The sequence below is a fragment of the Talpa europaea genome (assembly GCF_964194135.1).
Source record: "Talpa europaea genome assembly, chromosome: 6".
NCBI classification, from domain to species: domain Eukaryota; kingdom Metazoa; phylum Chordata; class Mammalia; order Eulipotyphla; family Talpidae; genus Talpa; species Talpa europaea.
The window spans coordinates 118,404,565-118,428,510 of NC_140072.1; positions in this window are offsets into that span (position 1 = coordinate 118,404,565).

Genomic DNA, 23,946 nt, shown 5'->3' on the forward strand with positions numbered 1-23,946 from the left:
ATTTAGAAATTTATGTAATTTACATGAGCATTATTATCAGTTTTAACATTCAAAATAAAGAGGATTTAAGTAGGTATAGACTTTGCCAGTTGCTTTTTGACATTTTGTATAAACTATAATTAAAAGGAATAATGTTAGATATATTTTGATAACTTCAGAATTAGAGCTACAATTCCTGTGAAAACTTGGTTACCATTTCTACTGAGGTATTGCACTTGCTTTTTTCATCCCCTGTCCTGAATTTTACTAAGGGAAAGTATTTAACGTTATTTAGAGGCTACACAGTATTTCTGATCATGTACTAAACCTTGGACATATTTTGTTTATTTGTGAAATTACTCCTCTTAGCTGTGAGAATTTGGAAGTGCAGGTATGGGAACAAAATTTGTTTCATATGTTGATATTTAAAAACTGCATGTGTCCTTAGTTAGATGACAAATTAAAGCAGTTCCTAATGTGACTTTTCTCAACTTTCCATGAAAATACCCACAAAGAGCTCAATATTGTAGCAAATATGGCTCTTGGAAGCTTCCAAAACATGTCTTGGGGGGACATAAACATACAGAGATGGGAAGAGTTACATAAGAAAATGTCTATTGTTTGATTTTTTATAAGAGAGGGAACATGGGTGTAATGGGTCAGGACTGGCCACTGAGCAGGTTTTCTAGGATCCAGCAGACCGGGTAAAGGAGGAGTCAGAGTCCTCAGTGGTTTTATGCAGGTCTTTTATTGGGATTTACCTGGTACACAGCAGGCAGGGGTGCTGGGGGGCCGGGAGGCTGGCAGGCCTCCCAGCCCCCAGTAAGTCTTCACTCTATCTGGACTCTCCGGCGTTCTCTGCTTCTCTCTCGGCTTCTCTTGCTTCTCTCTGCTTCTGTTCTTCTGCTGGCGTCTCCGTGATGCCGCCCTTAAAAGCCCCATCTCAGCCCAGGTGAATCCCATCTACCTATGCCCACACCCTACTCCAGGTGCCCACCATCAGGCATGCATTCAGGACCGCAAGGATCCATCATCTTTCCTGATGGCGGGAGGGCAGAAAAGCCTGACATTTTTCCTTACCCTACAATGGGTTAAGATGCATATATAATCATCAAAATTAAAAGTGTATTAAACAAGATGAAGATTAAAAACTTGAAAGGGCTTGAATACTTCTGAAAATTAAGCTAACTCTGAATCATATGACAGAGTCCAGGAGGTGGGGGGACTTGCCACCTATGGTTTGAAGACACTGATTTGAAGACCCCAGTTGTAGCCCAAACAAGCACTTTGAAGTTTAACAGCACAACTGGGCTGGTAAATAAGATAGAGAACACATTGATTCTTTTCTTCAACTTGCCTTTTAGATGAAGAAGTAGGGGCAGTTAACTGGGCACCTGTCACCTACTGCTTAGAACAGGTCTTCCCCATTGGCCAAAATAGAAACAGCTTCTCTTTGTATATGCTATTAATTCCAATAAATAATACATCTGGGCTTGAACAGTAGACTGGTGTGATCTGGAATTCTGGAGCATGGTGTGTTACTAGGTAAAGATCAAGTACACACATGTACTTTTACTGAAATTTTAGAGAATTTGGAAATTGTAATTTGCAAGGATATCAAGCCAAGTTCTCTCACCATAATGTCATAAATAAGAACATTTTAAAAATTTAAAAAGAAATGTTCAGGCCTTTAAAAGCTAAACAATTGCTTTCTTAATAATCTAGGTAATGTAGAAATCAACAGTGAATTTGCTGATTACGTTAAACACACAAATAATCATTGAATTTATCAATTATAAGGAAGCAAAGAAAACCCCACATGGAATGTAAAGAAATAAAAATAATTAAAAGGGGAAGAAATGAGTGAATTGAGAAGCAAAATCCTGACTAGAAAATGAACCCAAGAACTGCCTTATATTTTCAGAAGTTCAGCAAATGAGAGATAAATATTAATGAAAGCTAATGATTAAATATAATAGATAATAAATAGATAAAATTCTAATTGCTTGTGTGAGTATACTATGTACAATTTTATATTAATAATTGAGCCTAAATGGAATGTATGATGATTTGGGGGAAAATGAAACATGTTCAAAACCAATTTAATAAAGAAACCTGCATAGATAACAAAAAATAGAAAAAATAAGAAGAAATTTACGAAAAATAATTGTACAGCCAAAAATATGAAAAAATGTGTGAAATTTATTGGGGAAATAAAGTACAGAGTGAAGTCAGATGCATTTGGACAGACTCCAGGATGAGCTCTGTGATGCTGGAAGCTTTAGTGGAGATGGGCCCATGGGCAGCCAGGATTCCAGAGTGACTATGATAGAGAGAGCCCTCTGCTGACCCCACTGGACATATAACTTAAGTGAGAAATAAACTTCCAATTGCTAGGCAGGCAGTGATATCTTGAGGTTGTCTGTTATCCAGTTTATCTTGACTGATATTAAAACTGATCTAAAAAATATTCAAGGAAAAAAAACCTCAAAAATAGGCCCATTATCTAAAAGAATTGTGTATATGAAAAAGAGGTGTCACAGATAAATGGGGGAGGCACAGAGATTAGTTAAATAGACAAATAGAAGTTTTAATTTTCACTCTATACCATAGACCAGAATGAATTTCACACGGATAAAGAGTTAAATATAAAAACTTGAGCCATAAGAATAAAAAGAATAATAAAGAGGATTACTGAAACTCTGAATAGGGCTGTGTGCTTTTGAGGGGCTTAAAAAGAGTTTCGTGCTGGAAAAAGTTATTTCCAAAGAAAGTTCATAAAATTTAAATTAGTAAATGTCAAATGAAATATTAAGAAGTCATCATTTAGTCAACCGCCACTCAATCTCTAACGTAATCATAAGAGTTTAAATCAGAAGAAAAAAAATCAAATAATTTATTCTTAGCAAAACTCAACATTTTAGGTTTTAAGATCTTCCAATCAACACTGAATTCAATTTTCAGATTTCTCAGATATCATTGGCTAGGCTTAGGAACTTTGGATTTTAATTTGGCTTAGCGTGAATTTCTAGGAGATGATCCTTTGTTCTGTAGATAAAGGTATTGGACTAGGTCATCTTTAAGGTCTTTTCCAATTGCTAAATACTGTGAGAATGCAATTGTCACAGTAAATAGCATAGCTATTAAAAGTAATCAAGATATTAAGAAATATGTTTATAAGGGAATATTAAATAGTACAAAACCTACACTATATTAAAGGGAAAGCATATATTTATAAAAGCAAAAACTAAACAAGTTAGTCATTTCTTTCTAGGGATTTGAAAATATGATGCATGTGTATACTTAGATAAGTTACAAAGAAAATATGTCAATCTCTTACCGAAAAAAAAAAAGAAAGAAACAACAACTCTAGAATTTCACTCTAATAAATTCACCTAACTGACCTGGTGACCTATTTTTGACAAGTGGATTTCTTTTTTTTTTTTTGCAAATTTTCCAGTAAGCAAGCCAACCCACAAGGTAAAAGGATAATATATCATGAAAAGTATTTAGGTCATGTATTTTGATGTGTGAGGTTTACTTGTAATTATTCATACAATTTCATAGTGCAGTAGTGTCTTGTGGTCTATTTCTAAAAAATAATGGTGTCTAAATATGAACTTTCACTAGAGTTTTTGCAATTAAATTTTTACAGAAACATTTACTTAGTGAAACTGAAGGTTTAAGAATAAATCATGTTCAAGTCATGAGGTTTCGATAAATGAAATGTGTTTTTCACTTAAAAAATAAAGTAGGGCCTCCCCTGGTGGCGCAGCAGTTGAGTGCTGTGCTGCAAGACTGCCCTCATCCTCTGCAGTGCCGGTTCGTTGCCAGCTGCCAGCGAGGGTCCCACAAAAAATTAAATAAATAAATAAATAAATAAACAAACAAACAAACAAATAAATAAATAAATAATAAAGTAGATACGTGTTTAAGAGTAGGAAATGATGTCACTAGTAGTTAGGTGTTCCTTCTCATCTGAGCAGTATTTCATCTCAGGTTACTAGCAAAACTTTGAACTTGGGAATGAAATCCTAGGCTTTCCTACCCCATTCACTGATGAAAATAGGTGTACTAAAGGCAGTAAAATATCAGGTGAGGTACAAGCTGTCAGAGATGAGTAGAATTGTCAGCAAACATTTATGAAATAGCTCTGTGTGTCAGGGATGGTTCTAGACTTCGGTACAGAGAAGTGAACAGAATCCAATTCTTACTCTTAAGGTGTTTGCACTTCAGTATGGAGATAAGTGTATGCATTAATTAGGTTAAACAAGATTATGTTTGTTAATGTGCAAAAACCCAAAGGTCCATGGGTTAACACAATATAAACTTCTTAATGACAAGTGACCTTCTGTCATTCAGTCTTAGGCTTCTTCCATTGTTGGCTCATTCTCTTCCAGGACTGTGGGGTTCTCTGCTGGACCCTTGTGTCTAATCAGAATACAACATTGTGGAGGATTAAGCCAGAGGAGTTTATGTTTCAGGTCAGGAAGTGATATAACTCATTTCCACCCATATTCCATTGCCCAGTACTAGGTCACAAAGTCATGTTTAACTGCCAGGGAAACTAGCAAACACAAACCAGTTTTGTGCCTAGGAGGTGATAACAATGCGTTCTAAGGGAACACACTTGGTGTCTGCTATAGCATGTGAAGAAAAGAGACATCAATTAGTATGTGGTTACTATAATAGGGATAGAATACAGTGCATATTTGGGGGAAGGTGGGGTTGACCCCAACTGATGGAAGCAGACACAGGATAGGAATTCCATTCACAGCAAATATCAAGCTGTGGTTGCAATTATGAATTCAATAAATCCCTGTAGAATGTAAAGAACTACAAATATTCCTAAACTATGTTAAATGAGACCTCAGTTATTTCCATAATAACAGAACCATAGCTTTTTAATATTTATTGAGATAATTGTTGATTCATATACTGTTGTAAGAACTAATAGTGATCACTTGTACTCTAATCAGTTTTCCTTAATATTTTGTAATATTTTGTAATAACTATAGTAGACTATCACAATAAGTATATTGATGTTAATATAATCTGCACAATCTTCCAATCTTTATCAGATTTTCCTAATTTTATTTGTATTTAATTATGTGCATGTGTATTTCTATCATTTTTTCCACATATGTAGATTTATGTCTCATTCACCACAGTCAAGATACACAACAGATCCATCATTGCAGATCCCACCTCCCTTCTGCTACACCCCATCTGACAATCATCCTCTCCCTCTGATAATTCCTAACTCCATTTCTAAAACTTTGTCGTTTAAAATATGTTATAAAAATAGAATCACTCAGTACTAACATTTGAAGCCTTTTTTCCCCACTCAGCAAGATTTTCTGCACAGTCATTTAAATTGTGTTAATCAATAATTCCTTCCTTTTATTGCTGAGTAATATTCCATAGTATGGATGTTCCACACTTTATCTTATGTCAGTTTTAGGACATGTGGGTTTGGGGATTTTATAAGTAAAACAGCAATAAACATTCCTGTATTTTTGGTTTTTTGCAAAAACATATTTCCATTTCTCTGGGATAATTGTTTAAGAGTCCAATTTGCTAGATCATGTGAAAATCACAGGCTTAATTTTATAATAAACTGCTGAATTGTTTTCCAGAATGTTGTACTAGTTCACATTTTCATCAGTAGTGAGAGATCCAGTTTCTCTATACACCAGCCAGCATCTAGAGGTGCTACTATGTTTTAATCTTAGTTGTCCTGATAGCTGTAGTTGTCATTTGCATTTTCTTGGTGGCTAATCATTTTGAACATCTCTACCTGCATTTATTTGTATACTGTGTATAATAACCATAGTGATTTTCATTTGGAATTGATTTTAGATATTTTCTTGTTTTTATAAATAACTTCCTCTTCTTTTTATTTTTAATTAAAAAATTCTGGAAGTTCCAACCGATTCTTCTAGATGCCATCAAAACACCCTATTTTCTTTGAAACTCTTAACTCCTAAACTGAGTTAATTAAACCCTTTCTAACTTAAAGAGACAAAATGCAACTCTGTCTTCTTTGGATTCCATTTGGTTGCCCTTTCTGTTGTGGAAGTTGCCAACAGTGTATCTCATGAAAAGCTCATTTGTCAGTTCTCTTACTAAATGGTGCCCTAAAAGAAGGGACTGGTTTACATAATTTTGGTCCCCCACCCCAGAACTTAATTGTAGTATGATTTAAAAGTGCACTAGTTGTCTGGTGCACTTGAATTCTTTTTTTTTTTTTTAATAAAGATTTATTTATTTATTTATTTATTTATTTATTTATACACGCACTGGGTACAGTCAGAAGCGCGGGAGGATGAGAGGATTCACCAGAGACAGAGCGGGGAACAGAACAGGCAGACCGACGAAATACACTGCTGAGGGGAGCAGGGGGTGTGGCAGGAGAGGTCCATGCACCATGTGGGACCTTTCCCGGCGGCCAGGGATCGAATCAGTGCTGCGAGCAGCCTCACAGCCCAGCGCTCAACTGCTGCACCACCAGGGGAGGCCCTGCATTTGAATTCTTAATAAACATTTTCAGTGAGTTTGCATACTTCTTTAAGTTATATCTTTTATCCAAAAGGATTTTAATATCTAATTTTGTTTTGCATAGTGATAGGCACCTTTACAAGTACAATCTTATTAAGACCTCACAGCCATGCTGTGGAATAGGGAATCTTTATCTCTACTATGCAAATAATGAAACAGATACTAAGTGAATTAAGTGACTTGAAAATTACAATCCCAGTAAGGCAAAACTGAGGCTGAACTTCTATTGCTATGTCACAGTCATGAGAGGGGGTGCAACTGAATTGCATTCTTTCCTGGCATCTACTGAGGCACCCCTCACTCACTGACTGCTGTAGAAGAGCACTCACTGACTCTCTCGCTATGCGTTCTATATAGAGCATCTAGCTATCTATATGTTCTCTGTATAGAACACTCACTGACTGCTATAGAAGTCACATGCGGTCTGCTGACCATCATGGTTTCCTGTCAATGTCCACCTCCGGAATGGGCACTGACCTGCCCCTAAGCATCCCTATCTTCAACAGACCCGAGACTCAAAGCTTCTGCTAATCTCACTTCACAATTGCTAATTTCTCTATGGCTCTACATTCTCCCTTGTGATCCTGTGCATTTTGCCTTTCTGTCCTTTGTTTCCACTTCACCTCCATTGTTGAATGCATTCCTTGTAGTCTTGTGCTACCCATTTCTTGAAGGAACGAAGTTCCATTTAAATGAAAATTTTTGAGATCCTAACATAAACTGATGTACTAGGCTATATGAAGAATACAAATATGGAGAGATCAAGATTCTTTTTGCTTGGTGTTGTTTTTGTAAATTATAGACGTGTATTATTCACACAGACTTAACCAAAGAAGAAAAAATTGGCATATATAATTGAAAATCTAGTAGAAATTGCTTCAGGGCTGGCTGGATCCAGGTGCTCAATATTTTCAGAGATCTGTCTCTGTCTCTTTCTCTTTGCATCTTTTGGTTCTGCTTTTCTCTGGGTAGACTTTGTGCTTAGCCAGCTGTTGGCTGCATTAATTTTCCATCATTGGGAAATCATGCCAGAGAAAAGAGAACATCTATTTCCCAAAAACTACAGCAAGATTCCTGAGATGGATTTTACTGGCCTGACTTGGTTCTCATTCCTGAACCAATTACAGTGGCCAGAGAGAGGAAACATCCTAATTGATCAGCCTACTCTACCTACACATGCACCCAGGGGAAAGAGTCACTGAATTACTCAGATTGAAAAAGGGAGTGGTTCCCCCAAAGTGAAAAGATACAGGGACACTGAGCAGATCAGCTGAGTAGATATTGCTCAGTAAAGAGAAAATGAGAGTCCAAACAAAAAATCCGAGACCTAGCAAAAGCCATGGTGCTAGGAATTGGCCTGCCCTTCAATTTGGGAGGCAAGTATTATTATGTTTTCAATTTAAAAAATGTGAAATTAAAGTTCAAATAAGATATTTGCCTGTAGTCCTGTGACTAATGATGTCTGTGTGCTGCCAAGCCCATATTCCTAACCACTAGGCTACAAGGCCTCCCAGGAAACACAGCATATAGGGAAGCTGATTCTCTGTATGCTCACTCAGGCTGCAGAAATGAGAAAAGAATGAAGAAATTATGTGCTACCTGTTACTTACTCCACTGTCAATAAGCCTGGAGAACTTACTACACTGTCAATAAGCCTGTGGGCAGGTTGGAGATGAGAAATGGGCAGAAAGGCCCATCAACTGGGTTCTTTAGCTTTGAACCCATGGATGCATTAGGCTGGATCATTCTTTGTTGCACAGGTTGTGCTGTGCATTGTAGGATGTTTAGCAACATCCCTGGCCTCTCTCCACTAGAGGAGTGGAACACTTTCCTCCTGCTGTGACAACCAGAAAAGTTTCCATAATTGCCAGATGTGTCTTGGGCACCCCAGAATCCCATGGCCCCCCTTCCTGCACCTGGGTAGGAGACTGCCACCTGGGGCCACCTGGTTCCCTGGAGTCGCCCTCCCCTCTGTGGGGTAATGCAGGCCCAGCTTCAGTGTGAGGCTTCAGTGTTTTAAATGCGCTCAATTCTCTGAGAAGTGACTCCAACACCTCCCTCTCCTGCTCTAATCAGGGTGTGGTGCCTGTCTTCACACTTGTCTCTTGGAATTCTTGGATTTCCGGAACAAATTCTGGGAAAGAAATCTGCGGCTACCGGGATCCTAAAATATCTTGTTTCCAAACTAAGAATACCAGATGGAAAAAGAAGACGACCAAACCATTCGGTCCACGGTAACGTTTGGTCATTCATAACCATGTCACTGGGATTGCTCACATGACATTTGAGACCATAGGATGAAGAGAGGAAATCCTATTTTCATCCTTTATGAAAGGATGGTTGGGTCCTTTATGAAAGTTGCTCTACAACATGGAGTTGGTGGGATAAAGGGGATTGGAGTCCATGGTTTTACAGCACAGTCATGCTGAGCTATCACAAATCTGACTTGACATCATCATGAAAGAGTGAAATATTCCGTAGACACCATTTTAGAGGAAGAAGACAGTTTAGCACTAAGAATCAGCTTCTGAAAATGTCCATCAAAGAGAAAAAGATTAAAGTAATTTCAATACACTTCTAAACTTCCCAGTTTGGGTATTAACCTTTCTTAGAGGGAAAATTATTATGGAAAAAAATCCACCTCTTTCATTTGTTGTTTTTATTTGGAGAACTTTGTTTTAACTCTTATTTGGGCCTTTGTATCTACAGCTAGAGAATGGAGAGAATAGCAAACTCATATATAAAACCAAAAAAAAATGACTTTCTGATATAGAAAAAATGACTTTTTGATACAGAAAAATTAAAATGCCTTTTTCTCCTTATGTCTACTTATCACCTTATAAATTATTATCCATGTCACTGCCCTGGTAAAATAAAATTTAAACTTTGAAATTATTTCCAGTAGTAAGTAATAGACTTAGATCCTGCAGGGAAGTGCACTGACCTGCTCTTGTCGGGGTTCAGCAGCTCACACGTGCAGACCTGGTGGCTCCGAGCTTCTAGCGCCCCCTGGCTGTTTCCCTCTCTGGACAGATAACTGCCCCTCTTGTTCATTTACTGCAGCTTTCTTAACTCCTTACAGGTGTCTATGGCTTTGCACTCTGCCCTTTCTCTTTTCATTCTGGAGAGACACTGTGCTTTTTGCAGTTAAGCTCTGCTTATTTGTATCACCAAGAAGCAAATTCTTACTGACTAGGGAATTGCAATTACATTTTAATTGCCAAAACTTAAAGAAAAATCCTTGATGAAAACATTTGTAAAATATATCAGATATTTCCATACCTTAGTAAACAAATTGACCAAATTGGAATTTTTCTTACAAAGCAGGCAGATTGCAATGCAAAGTGATGTCCTAGAAACTGAATTTTATTGATTCAATTTACTTTTTTTATAAAGTTATTGAGCACCCACTATATTACATACACCCTTTTGTGTCTTTATATTTAATTACTCATAGCTGCCACACTATTGACTATATATATAACTATATATATAACTATATATATAACTATATATATAACTATATATATAACTATATATATAAATATATATATCGTTTTCAGAAAGCAAGAGAGAAAGTAAGGGCAAAAAGGCAGTCAAAATGTACTAAAATTTGACAAATTTATAGGATCTGTATCCAAACCATTTTATCTGTTTTTCTCAGTTTAGTAACCTTCATCTCTCCATAAAGAATCAAACACAGATGTGAAACAGATGGAAATGAAAATATATGTGAGTCTGATAATCATTACAGCAAAGAGCAAGCATACCACTCTAATAGATGAAACGACCATACCCTGCTTTATCAAGAAAAGACTGTATTTGATCAAATTTAAAAACAGATGAGGGTTTCTGCTCGACACTCTTCATTTCTGAGGGGATGCAAACAGCAGAGACTACAGACCAAGCTAACAGGAGACTAGCTGACCGGGAGGCCAGCGGCTCTGAAGGCACTGAGAGACTGCAGCCAGAATGAACTCAAGTAGAACCACCAGTTCCACTGATTTCAATGAGAACATGGAGAAATTGCAAAGACCAATAGAAAAAGAAATCTTCAAATGTGTTATAAAAACTGATGTGAAAAATACTTGCCCCTTGATCACAGAACATGGCAAGGGTTCTGCAGGCAAGAGAGGCTGAGTGACATGAACACTCTGGGGAACCAAAGTAATTCATATCATGGGAGGGGGGAGGACAGTGTGTTAAAAGATGAGGCAAAGAGGGGTATAGGAACCCGATGAAAGGGCACAGTAAACAATCATACAGGAGGGAACTGGGGAGCCACTGAATGTTTAAGCAGAGGAGTGACATCATCAGATTTTCATTTTAAAGGATGGTGTGCAGCAGTCTGACAGCAAGAAGGAGAGGGTGAGTCAAGAGGTCACTAAAAGGACATTTTAAAATAACAAAACTCAGGTAATAGGGGCTGATGATTTGAATGAGGTGCTGCTTTTGGGAATGCAGAGAAGTGGAAGTTGCAGAGGTATTTGGGAGGTCAAAGTATTTCAACTTGATGGTTGAAAGTGGGGGAAGAATTTGAGAGAGTAGGTTAAGAATAATACCTTGATATTTCTCTTTAGGTTAGCAGTAAATGCACAAAAGTGATAGGATTCAAAACACCTCAGTGCTAGGTGCACACCATCTCATTTATTTGTTTGCCTTTTGAGTTTGACTACTCTTATGAAAGCACACACAGAGCACTTATAATTCCAGTTTCTGCCCCTAAATCCAGGTGGATCTGCGTTAACTAGGAATATTGATTGATTGGCATATTTGATTTGCAATACCTACCTCCTATCTGGAACTTTAAAAAATAGATGTGAAATGTGTATTAGTACATAGAACAGGTGGAAATGGACATTTAAGGTTAAATTTAACTGTCGTGTAATAGTCTGTAAGTAGCAATTGGTCTATAGGGTGCTGACATTTCGCATGTTATTAAAAAGTTATTTTTAGGGACTTAGACCTTAAATTTGTGGTTTTTAATCGAGAAATAGGTTGCTAGTGGATAGCACCTATATAATTGAGTTCATGGAGAAATAATTTGATGAAATTAATAAAGAAACTTAATGTTCTCCAGGCGATTGTATGCTGCCAATGTGCTAAATCTTTGTCCGTTAACTTATTAAATTATTGTTTTATGAATCTTCTGCAGGACTATATCCAAATTGAATGTTTTGCCAATATTAATCCCCTACTGGTGGTTCTAACAAAGAGTTCTCTTGCAGGGACAGGTCTTTCTCCTTGGGGAAGTAAATAGAGTCAGTGATTTACTGATAAAGCCACCCAGTATATACATCATCTCTGTCCCATATATCAATGTCACGGGCAACAGCTTGCTTTACTAAGTGATTCTGCAGTGTCTTCTCAAAGAGTCTCTTATTTAGTAATTAGATCGAAGTGCCAACATGAATACTTTTTAGCATCATATGAATTGTTTTATCTTTAATAGCACAATTAGTTCAAAGACATTTTTATGGAATGGTTTTCACTGCTGAAGTTTTATCCCACCATATTGGTCTACTTAAAAAATATGTTAGTCCATATATCACTTGAGTGCACTTGGGCATGAATTATTTGCAACACACTTGTATTTAAAACTGAAATGTTATTCTTGTTGCCAATTAGGAGAATTCTCATATTTACAGCTTTTCCTAACTGACCAGTTTTTAATTTGGTATTAATTATCGAAACGGTTGGGGACACTGGGCTGCTTTTCTGTTTCATGCTATTAAATGGCATTCAACATCCCTCCCAAACCCTTGAAAATGGATTGTGAAACTAATGAGTGATGGCTTTGTGAAAATTTACATGGGAGTGAATGGAAAATTGTAAAGGAAAAGAGTCCCTTTGATGATGACTGACAGATAATGACAGAGCTTTCTGTCCTGGTTTTTAAAAAGGAGGTTTTACTGAGTGGGTAGCTCAGTTTAACATCTTTGCAGGTTGATGCTGGGAAGGACCTTAGGAAGATAACTCGAAGGACACAGAACTTTTTTTTAATAAAACATTAAGACAAAGAAAAGTTTTTTAAAATGATATTTTCAAGACAAGTTATTGATTTTCTTCTCTCTGCGATGCAGGCATTTTAGCGAGTTCCATTTCAAACTGTTTCTCTGTGGAAGCGTTCTGTGCTATGTACATAATCTTCGGGAAGGAATTCCACTTGCAGCCTATTTTTCTTCAAAGGCTTTGCATTTCTGCATAAAAAGCTTATTAATTATTTGTAGCTGCTTGTCATCGTGCTCTGATAATAGAAAGCTGGTCAAGGATAATAATTACCACTTCACCTTTTTGGATCATATATATATCCACTATTCCTAGTGCAATATTACCCAAAGCATCTCTCCTCTCCCTGTACACAGGACCAAAAGTGCAGGCACATCATTTATTGATAAGACAAAAAGAATGTAATGAAATTATCAATGTTCTTGAATTAATTATGAACATGATTAAGAAAGCTAAAATCTCAGGAGCCAGGATCTCATTACCCATTCAGTCTTAGGGATTGCTTTCATTCAGCTAGGCAAAAAGGCTTTGAGCAGCCCCACCATTGCCTTTCTCTCATTTATTTGGGCTAGAATTAAGGTTTATTTGTTTTCTGTTTTCTTCTTCTTCAGATTGTTTCTCTGTCTTGATCCATTTAACAAACTGTTTCCTCCTGTATCTCAGAAGGATGCACCTATAGGGCCTACATCTCTGTCTGCAGTCTGCATGCCTCCTTCTTTTGAGTGCATTTCTCTCAACTCATTTTGCTGGAGCTCCTAAATATCTCTCAAGGTAAGTCTGAGAATGTAGCCAAAAAGTTCTTTCAGATTTATGTCTGCAGCTATACAACAGTTCGGTCTGAATCCCATTCAGCTAGGAGTCTTAATGACATCATTATTACGCTGTCTGTACTGGGCTAGATTTTACTTGGAGCCTGCTCTGTATTATTACTTATCTTCCTTTCTGTGTGACCGTCCGAATAGGACTTGCTTAAGGTGGGGGAAATGATTCAAAACTAAGAAGGAAATACATTCTTTAATCAAAATTCCAAGAAGAGTATAGACAACAAGCAGAAAGTAATTCCATTTACAATTTCTACTTGGTATGAAGATATCCTGTCTGCTCTGAAATTCCTACCCTTTCATCCTCGCTATTATAACTGAATTGAGGAGAAAAACCAAAATGTAATGACATATTTAGATTGTCTAAAATTTTCAAGTGTTCCCTTTTCAAAGGCCTTTGAATTTCTGAGATTGTAATGTCCAATGCAGAGGAATATTGAGTTGGTGTCCGTTATAAAATGTCTTGGAATTGTCCAATGGCACCTGACCGAACTGATATTTTTTTGTAAAATTGACAAAGGGTAGTTAGACAGCAAACTTTCCTGAAATTTGAATAATAGATCATTTATAAGCAAGGTTAGTAGTAAATCAAATAAAATGCTGTCAGCGTGCATTTTACAGGCACATAAGGAGGGCTTACAAAGATCATGTAGTTGTATGTTATTTTAATCTAATTATATTAATGTGGGGCTCCTATTTTTATATAAGAGAGTAAAGTACTGCTAAGATAAGACAGGAAAGAAGAGCTGTAGCTTTGGGCCATTGAATAAATATGGTATATGTGATACTAGAGTCATTGATCCTAGATTTCTGTAAAGTGATGGTTTGGTAAGATTGCTAAAATATCCAGGAATCTTAATGTATAAAATCATTGAGAAATCAAAACACGTTGAAGTGATAAGTGACAAAGTGATTTGTTTATAGCAAACAAAAAAATAAAAATACCCATCTCTTAAATCTTAAGAACAAACTTGACATTTGAAGATTTGTTAGAAAATGGGATCAAATAACACAAAGGAAGAAGGGTGTCTGACTGTTTCTACAAACCTCCAGTCTCTGGACACAATATTTAGATAATTATTTATGTTACATAAAAAATGCTTATTTCATATTCACTGAATATCCATGATATTAAAAGTATACTTCTGGAATATACAAGCCTCATATCTTTCACTTTGGGGGCACATTAAATTGTATGTTTCCTGCTGCATTTTTTGAGGTTTCTTAATTTGATAAGAAAATGGTTATGATACTTACTAAAATTACTTGTCATTGTTCTGCTTAATCGTTATGTTAAACTCACTTTCTCAAGATTGGCAATTTAATTTGAAAAGGTAAAAAAAAATGCAAAAATACAAAGAATCTTGCTCACAGACATCAAACAAAAATAGCAATAAAAATAATTCTCTCACTTTATGGACATAGAATGCCAGAGAAAAAAAAGCATGTTTCTTAAGTAGAAGCTCCAGTCCTTCATCTTATTTCTGAGAAAATGGAAGCGTGTCTGAATTTCTTTTGATATTTTTTTTCATATCTTATCAAAAGGGAAAAATGAATCATAAAAATTCCTGCGTGCTGTTTCTACATGAAAGGGGAAACCTAGGATGGTGGTTCTCTGGGTGGTCGCCTTCTCCCCGAAATTGCACATGATTAGGTGAAAGAGTTTGGAAGCCGAGAGAGAGATGAATAGCAGAAGCTAGAGAAGCAAGTGTGTCTCTAGCAGAAAAGTTGGTAAAGAACGTTTTTCTTCTTAGCTTGCTGGTGTCTAAGTATCAATAGGTCTCTAAACAACAAAATTAAAAATTCAGTTATCAGTGCCTCAGTGGGCCAGATGCCCAGTTAATTAATGGAAACTTTAAGCAACTTAAAAAAAAAAAAAAAGTGGCATTAGTGAAGTGTTTAAATGCTCAGAAAATCAAAAGCTCTCCTCTGTTGTACAAAATAACTGGCAGAAGCCTTATGATTTGCTGGTATTCATTCATTTCTATGGCAATAAAATAAAATGAGCATTTTGTGTGTCATCATCAACTTTAGTGAGTTCACAAAAGTTTGAAAACTAACAGTTGAACAACAGTGAAGTTTGGGTATTTATCTCAGTATTGGAGGTAATATTAAGTGGGGGAATATGCGAAGGGGGTTCAGCAAACCACGCTGAACTGATACCAGGTTTTGTTTTTTCTGTATGTATTTGACTTTGACACTTTACACTCCTGATACTGAGAGAAAAGGTGAATGTGTTCACATCTAATTGATATGGAAATAAAACATCAACCAAAAGTCAACAGAACTCATCTTAAATATTTAATACATGACCACTGTTTTTGTTCATAGCTTGAATTAGCTCTGAAATCCCGAAAGTGCTAAAATCTCATATGTATGTGGAGTTTTATATATTTACAAAGACTTTTCTTTAAAAGCAGCAAGGTAAACTAACAAAAGTAGTAGCAAGTGTGTTATGAGATTTCATTTCTGTCAATATCCAGTTGTGACCTTGGGAAAGTTATTAAATCTCTCAAAACCTCCATTTTCTTCCTGTGAAATGAGGGAAATAAATTGACAATATAAAATTGATAATATTCACACACTAAAATCTTTTCTTTTATATCGGTGTGTGTGTGGAAAATATTTGTTAATTTGAATGTACGAGTAAGCCTAAATTTATCTTTAGCAGTTATTTATCCAAGGGTTAAGATATTCAAGAACACTTTCATTTATTACATAAGAAACTCTACTATCATATGCCTATATGCACGACATCAGATGTCCTGGCTAACTTAATTCCTGGAGTGCAGGGCTTAATTTGCTTTTAAACCTTTCTCCATTTGTATTTATGCGGGTGCGTGCCTATAAACAGTGCTACTTGCTTCCCAGCGAAGGTGTCTTTAGCAAAATTCTCCAAGTGTAGAAAGGAGGGGTTGCTTCATCTTCCTACACCTCACAGCAAGTTGTTGGGTCTTAGCAAATTGCTAACAGACTCCTTAAGCTCTTGTTCTGTGTATCTATGCAGTGAACCTGGAAATGATTATTCCAACTCACATTGGATTTCAATTTTGGGGCAGGAGCCTCAATTCTACAGTTTTTCTGAGTAACGAGATTTTCAAAAGGTGCTCAGTTTAGGGGACAAAAAGTGTTTTGCGGTTCATGTCTAGCCTGTGAGTTTAAAGACAGGCATAGGTGGAAAGAGTTTGAGGGTCCTTAGTGGCGGGGGTTAGGCTGCTCTGAATGGGTTAAGGACAACTACCTGCTTGAGATTGATTTAAATCAGTAATGGATCATCTCATAAAGCTGCTGTTACTAGATATTACCCTGCTATCTCCGTCCTCTGATTGCACAGATAAGAAGTGCTTACCGCAGAGGACATTCCTAGAGGACAGATATTGTTTCCTGTACCTCAGGGAGTAAAAAGCCATACTGCTGGATCAGTGACTTTTCCTAACAGCAAGTAAATTCAGGCCTTATCAAGTTACAGCACAAACTGCACTCATGTTTTATTATTCTCATTAGAGATTTAAGGACTAATTCCAGTTGTTAGCACTTAGCAGTTTAATGTTTTCCATAGATAAGAATTAAGATTCTTCTGGGGGATTTTTTTATTTGCTAAAGCTTGCAAAATATAATGTGGTGATGCACTTACTGTGATGTAATGCAATAGATTTTCTAAATATCCTGAATGTTTTTAAGGCATACATTTTAAAAATTTAAATGGGATGACTGGATTTTTCCAAGTTGGACATGCACCCATTCCACTGAAACATGCCTTTTCTTTGTCTGGGAATCCAAATCAGCTGTCCCTCTGGAACTATGACAGTTGTAGCTGGGCTTGATATCTTCATAGCTTGTCTTTACTGCTGTGTATTCTCTCAAAGTAAATTCACTTAATCGAGGCTAAGTGTAATGACTGATTCAAAAGAGAACCTTGAACCAGACCTATTTTGTAAGTAAACGTGGTTTTAAATTACTTCCTTGAAGTGACACTGACTTTCATTCCCAAACAGGTGGAGAAGGCTGTGACTGTCATGTCCATTCTATTTCTATTTTCACAATGATTCCGAAGTGTGAATTTAAAAATAATAACCCAGGCTTACTGTCTGTTTGGATACTAATATAGAATCAATGTTTTAGTGCTGTTTTGGTAATGCGAGATGGCTATGGCTCTAAGTCAGTCCTCTGAACATTCTTAAAGGAAAAAATCAGTTTTGCAATAGAACATTGGTAAGCATGATGAGGTTATTGCTGGAATTCAGGCTGAAGGATTGCTGTGATATTTTGGGGTTATGCTTATTGAAATTCATCTTTTTGTAGGACAACTCTAATATGCCAAACCTTATTTTACTCCTTTGCTTTTGGGGGGTGGGTGGGTGGGAAGTTAATCTTCAGTTTTTGAATTATATGTGGCTTGTGGCTATATTGTCAGAAGTAACTAGATTTCAATAGGGTGGGGGATGATATTAGAGTTGGTAAGTTTGGGGCCATTTAGGAGAAAATGTGCTACACACCGGTGAAAGCTGTTGTCATTAACAAGTATTCATTGACTGATGCTTTGATATCTATTGTGGGGAAAACATTTTCCCAAAGTAAAACAGTTCTAGCTGCAATGGTCAACAAAGTGGCAGTTCCTATGTCTATGAGGTAGGAATAATAATAATAATAATAATACAATAAAGCAGAGGCTGTCATTTATTGTATGCTAGACAGAGTAATAAATGTGCTAAATACATTATGTCTGTATCAACTCTTTTCTAGGAAATTCTCAATGTGTTAAGTTACTTTTTTCATCTTTTAAAACAGGGGAACCTAGTCTAGCTAATGTTTTGATTATTTCTGGTTTTGCAGGCTCTCTGTCCCAGATTGTTTGTCACTTTTAGCCACTGATAATCTCTGTGCCAAAAAAATTTAACTTGCTTGTTCCAGTTACATTACTGGGTGTGATCCTCCCTTATACAGGAAATAAATTTATTATGAAGAACTCCCAGTAGAAGCCTTGGAAAACTTATGCAGAGCTGTGCTGTGTCCAAAATGCTGTTCAGTAGGTTTTCCAAGCGCCCAGGTAACAGCTGGTGCAGGCCATGTGCCAGCTCTGACAGCCCATATGCTCTCTTTAGTGCAGTAATTATCTCAACACAAAACTCTGATAGCCTGGTCTACTGGGTCCAGTTTCCCTAGGTTAAATTGACTCAGTGGCTTTGTTAGTAAGTTCCTTTGGCTCAGTAAGAACTTCATCAAGAGTTTAAATGTTGGGATAGGCTTCAAAGACCAATATGACTGCTACTTTCAAGACAGGTGGCTTATTAACCCTAGGAGATTCTAGGTGCAGTTCGTTAGGCCGTCACCCTGCAGCCGAGCTCTAGCTGAAGGTTCGTCGTCATTTCTACCAGCTCCCTGGCTTAGGGACGGTGGTTAACTCATCTGTTTTGGTAAAAGGTTAACAGTTTAATTGTTGTATTTTAGTTCCAAGACCAATGCCAGGATTTCTTCTGTATTTCAGTGGTGGAGTGGGAGTTGGAGGGTTGGAGTGAGGAATTGCAGGATAGGAGAAGAAAAATGGACTGCATCAAAGTGGATATAGGCTTTTTGACTTAGAGCATCACAGAGAAGACTCCTCTTTCTCTTTCTATGTCGCTGCACGGTCTGCGATGCTAACAGTTGCTCTGTGTGTGTAAAATTCACATGTTGGAGGCTTGGAGCCCATGCTCGTAAGTGATTGGGTCCCTTCCTTTTCTCTCTCCTTCCTTCCTTCCCTCTTTCTCTATTTGTGCTTTTCTTTTTATTAGCCTCCCTTTTCTTCCTTCCTTGTTCCTTTCATCTGAAAAACACAATCATCCAGAGGACCAGTTGCAATAAAACTGTGAATGGAAACTTGTGGTGAAAGTACAGACCAAACTTCCTATAAATTGAGCAGCTGTGCTCTTGGAAAGTGTCGCCTGGAATGGATTATGGAATTCAGCCACAGATGTTTGAAACTAAATGAAGGTGATCTGATATTAGACTTTTAGCTCCTTTTCTGTCTTTTCTTCTCAGCACAGACCGAAGTGACGGCAAAGCTTGTCATGACTTATGTATGTCAGCGCAAGTATAAACCTTACTTTCGGTCTTTTTATAAGATGAGGCCAGGTTTATAACCTTAGCAAGAAGGTTGAGCTACTAGATCTTTTGGCTCAGATCAACATTCACTGTGCTGAGATTGTGGCTGCTTCTCTAGTAGACATTTTGTGGGAGATAGTTTCAGACACCCCTCTCAGGACGGGTGGCATTCTGTTCATTGCAGTCACTAAGTGGCCTAAAGTAATTGGATTAACTCAATTATTCTTGGACCCAAGGAGGATTCAACCAAGGGCTATGTGCTTTGTCAGTGTAGCTTTCATTTCTTGTGCTGAAGTCGAATTCTGAGTTAGAGAAGAATACACTGAAATAAGTTGAATGTAATGCCCCAAAGGGATTGGGAAATACTTTTAATCATATGTAGCCTCAGAGTACCCATAGAATTCTGATCATCCCATTTCTTTCATTCTTTACTCCTTATAGGCTAATTTCATTTTGGCCAGATCTTGCCTATCTTGTTTATTACTGTAACTTTAGAGAGTAGAATGGTACCTGGCAAGTACATATTTGCTAACGGAATGAATAAATGGACTGAAATTGCCTCTTTTATTTATGGAAATAACTTCCACTATGGGGGGCTGTGTACAATCTGGGTGGGTGGATAGTGGTGAACGGAGAAATGTGGTGCTGAGAATTAGATCACCTTGGTGTGTAGGGATCAAAGTCTTTCAGTGACAATTCCCAATTTAAGGGAATTTCTAGATACCCAAAGCCCCTTTCAATGACCAAGGTCTAGGGGCAAGGTATAAGACCAAGGTTGATTTATTTCAAGCTGGTTTCTAGGTTGACATCGGTTCACTACTAATATAATGTCACGAATCATTGTGTTTTCAATTTAATAAAGCAAATTATAACCTCAAAGAGCTTCTGTAGAAAGCTAGATGAGCTAGTTTATAAAAACCGAAACAGAGATCTTTATTTAGTTTTTAAGTACAGGTAGTTATACTTCTAAAGTCATTATTTATATGTTGTCAGGAGTACTCACCAAATTTATTGACTTGAACATTTTTCTTTGCAAATAAGTTCTGGCTGCTCTCTGCATATTATAATTAAAACGACAGGGACTTTAATCATTTATGAAATTTTAAACTACATACTGAATATAAATGTATCATTCAATGTGATAGAATGAATTAAATTCATCACTGTCAAATAACTGTATAAAAGATGAAATATCTCTCATCCTACATCATTAGCTTATAAAAAAAGGAGCCTGATTTGCAAGCATTGTAATAATACTTTTATGGTCTTTTCAGGACACTTTGAAAACTAAGACCTTTCACATATAAAGAAAAGTACTTTTGACCCAAAAGTTGGTTTCTAATTTTATCTGTAAAAGTTCTATTTGAATGTAATGATTATCTTTTGCCTAGATAGAAACAAGTAGGTGGAAACTCTTTAGAGAGTGCATAAAGCATTTTAAAATCACTGTGGTATAAATATATGTACCTAGATAAAGTAGAGTTTAGCAATCCAAATCACTTAGGGACAAAAAAATCCTCGCTGTGGGTGAAAAGGACAGGAAACTATTTGTAATATTTACCTGATGCAGGTAAGTAGCTGGTGTTTGATAAGATCTCACCCAGCCTCTTGTGCAAACCTATAAAGAACATCAACACCCAAATCCCTAAGGAAAACAAAACAGTTTGCCAAGCAATGATTCTGATAATTATTTTCACTTTCTAATTTGCTAGTGTCATTACTATTTTCAGTTATACTTGTTACAGACCGGAATTTAATTCAAAATAAGTTTTGCCAGATAACATCACCTCAGAAATCTTTGTAAAATGTGAACATTTCTATATTCATACATTGATTTATTCAGGAATACTGTAAGGGCTATAGACATTTTAACCCTTCTCTCCAGATCATGTCAAGTCTTCTCAAGTTACAATTATTTTATCTCTTTTCATGGATTCTTATTACTTCTTGAGCAGGACATTTGTTAATATGCTGAGTCCTGCAAAGGGTGGGGAGAAGGTACTTGGTATGGGGACAAGGTGAGATGTGACCCCTTTTTCTCAAGGAATATCTGTCTAATATATTCTTAGAGACTACACAAGTCTTATTAAAAACTCGAAGAAGCAGTATTTTCACAAACTTATGAATTGATTAATTTGGGGGGAAGGTATAAATTAAGTAAGGCACTTAAAACTATCTTTCCATTATATCAATTCACCTCCCAAATAACTTCATGCAACTTTCCCAACCAAACGGACAGAAACATGATGTGACAAGAAGGAAATATGCTTTTTGTGGTGTCCAAGGATATAAACCTATTTTTAAATAAATTAATACAACAAGAAAATCTCAAGCCCAGATAAGATATGTTATGATGGAAACCAAATATGTGAGTTTTTACACTAATCAGTGCTCACGTCAGTGACATTTTATCTTGTTAAGGATTTTTGGTTGGGTATTTGAGAGCATAGTTAATATTAAATTCCTTTCATTCTCTGATCTGAGCTCTTGTGACATCACACCAAAAACCAGGAAAAGCAATGTAGCTTAAAATTCCCTGTATTGTTCTATTAGCTACAAGACACCTGATTGACCTGTAGTTACTTGAAAACTATTTCTGAAAAGTGACAACTGCTTTGGAGGGTGGGACAGAATGGGGAAGTGAGTCTAAGACATGGCAATGTGTAACAAAAATACCAGTCCACACAGCAGTGTGTGGACTGGCATTCTCTGTGCTGACAGACTCTGTTAAAAGCTGACCAGAAACCAAAGTAGTTTGGCATCTATATTGTAAAAGGAACGTTAGCTCTATTTTAATAGGCAACTTTGAATAACAACAAAGTACAAAATGACTGTAGTAATTAAAGAGAACACACACATAACCCAGAGAGTGGAGTCAATTAAAAAAATATTTTAGATAAAAAATTGTTATAAAAATATTTTTTTGTGGCACACAGTATCACGCCCCCCAACACAGGTTCCTTTCTATGCAATATAGCCTGCATGGATTTTACCTGCCTTGCAAAAGAGCATCACTCCTTCCTCTCACTCTTTCTTGCTTATATTGTGTGTGCGTGTGTTTGTTTTCACAAAGCAGTGTTTCCTCATTAGCTTGCTTTAAGAAAATACAAAAGGAAACTTTTTAACACTTACACTCATCATGATCAGTCTGTATGAAAGCAGGAAATCTCGCAGAAATCCTTCCCAAGACTTCTAAAAGCACACAGCTATATTCTAGACCTGCAACTGCAGCGGGTGGTAGGGGGAGTAAAGTAACAATGCCTGGCTCAAGATAGAAAGGCTCTGGTAATTTAAGCATCGCTTTCTAATAGGAGAGGACCGTTTATGATAGGACCGTTTACACTGAGAAATTCTTCTTGGGTTGGAAATATAATTTTCACAAAGTTGCCACAGAGTCAGAGTAAAGTGCATTTGCTAAACCTTTTATATTCTTGCCCCCCTGCTTCTCAGTATTGTTTCCAAATAGAAGGTGAAACTGTATTCCTCGGTGTGCAGTTTAAAGTCAAGAGCAGCAATATTTAGCACATGCTTGGGCAACCTTGTTTGAAATCCATGCCGCCCTCTCTGGTGCTGAGATGTGCCTTTAGGGGATGCTTGCCTGTTTGTAGTTTGTTTTCTTTTGTTTAAGGTTTCAGCTACTGCATTGACTAATGATTATATAGCAGTAAACTCTCGTCCCTGCTAAATTCAGTAGTGATGCCTCAAAAGCATTTTTCCCTTGTGTGTCATAAAACAATAAAAGAACTAGACAAACCCCTTTTGAGGAAGAATAATCCTTTGTTTAAAGAAAAGAAAAAGGCATCTCCTTGACGCCAGTGGGTGGAGAATTCAAATCAAAGGCTAAGCTAATTGATTAAAAAAAAAAGTGTTAATTCTGAACATTTTTTGCATTCAGTTATATATTTTTGTCAAAAAATTGTGAATAACAACATTTTAAAATCTGTGCTTAACATTTAAATTATACTAATACTGCAATATTTACTTATCACATGATTGTTTGAGTGACACCTTCTGCTCTTGAAATTAAACTAAATAATAAATCTGTTTCTTCAGAATGCATGTTACCAGGATGACTTATCAGCAGAAATTTGGTCAGTGCATATTATTTAATAGGAGACAACTAAATGTATCAATTTTTCCTGCATAGTTCTTAATAAAAATTAAAGCTATCTATTTAAAATACAATTTATATATTCCAACTTAGACAAAAAAACTGAAGCAACCAATAGATTTACATAATACCTATTATTAGCCCTTAGATTTACTAATGCCAGGTCCAAAGATTTTGAACATGCTATTTAATTGTTCTCCCTGCAATTTTTTTAATGAGACTCGTGGCCATGATTCCGAGTGATAAATTCTTCTTGATTTGCCTCCAGTTGTCACTGGCCAAACCTTAGGGACTGAAAGATTAGTTACGGTTACAAAAGACTTATTATTTTAAACTGGAGAATTTTTAATGTTCTTAACCCAATTAAGCGGAGAGTGAAGAATC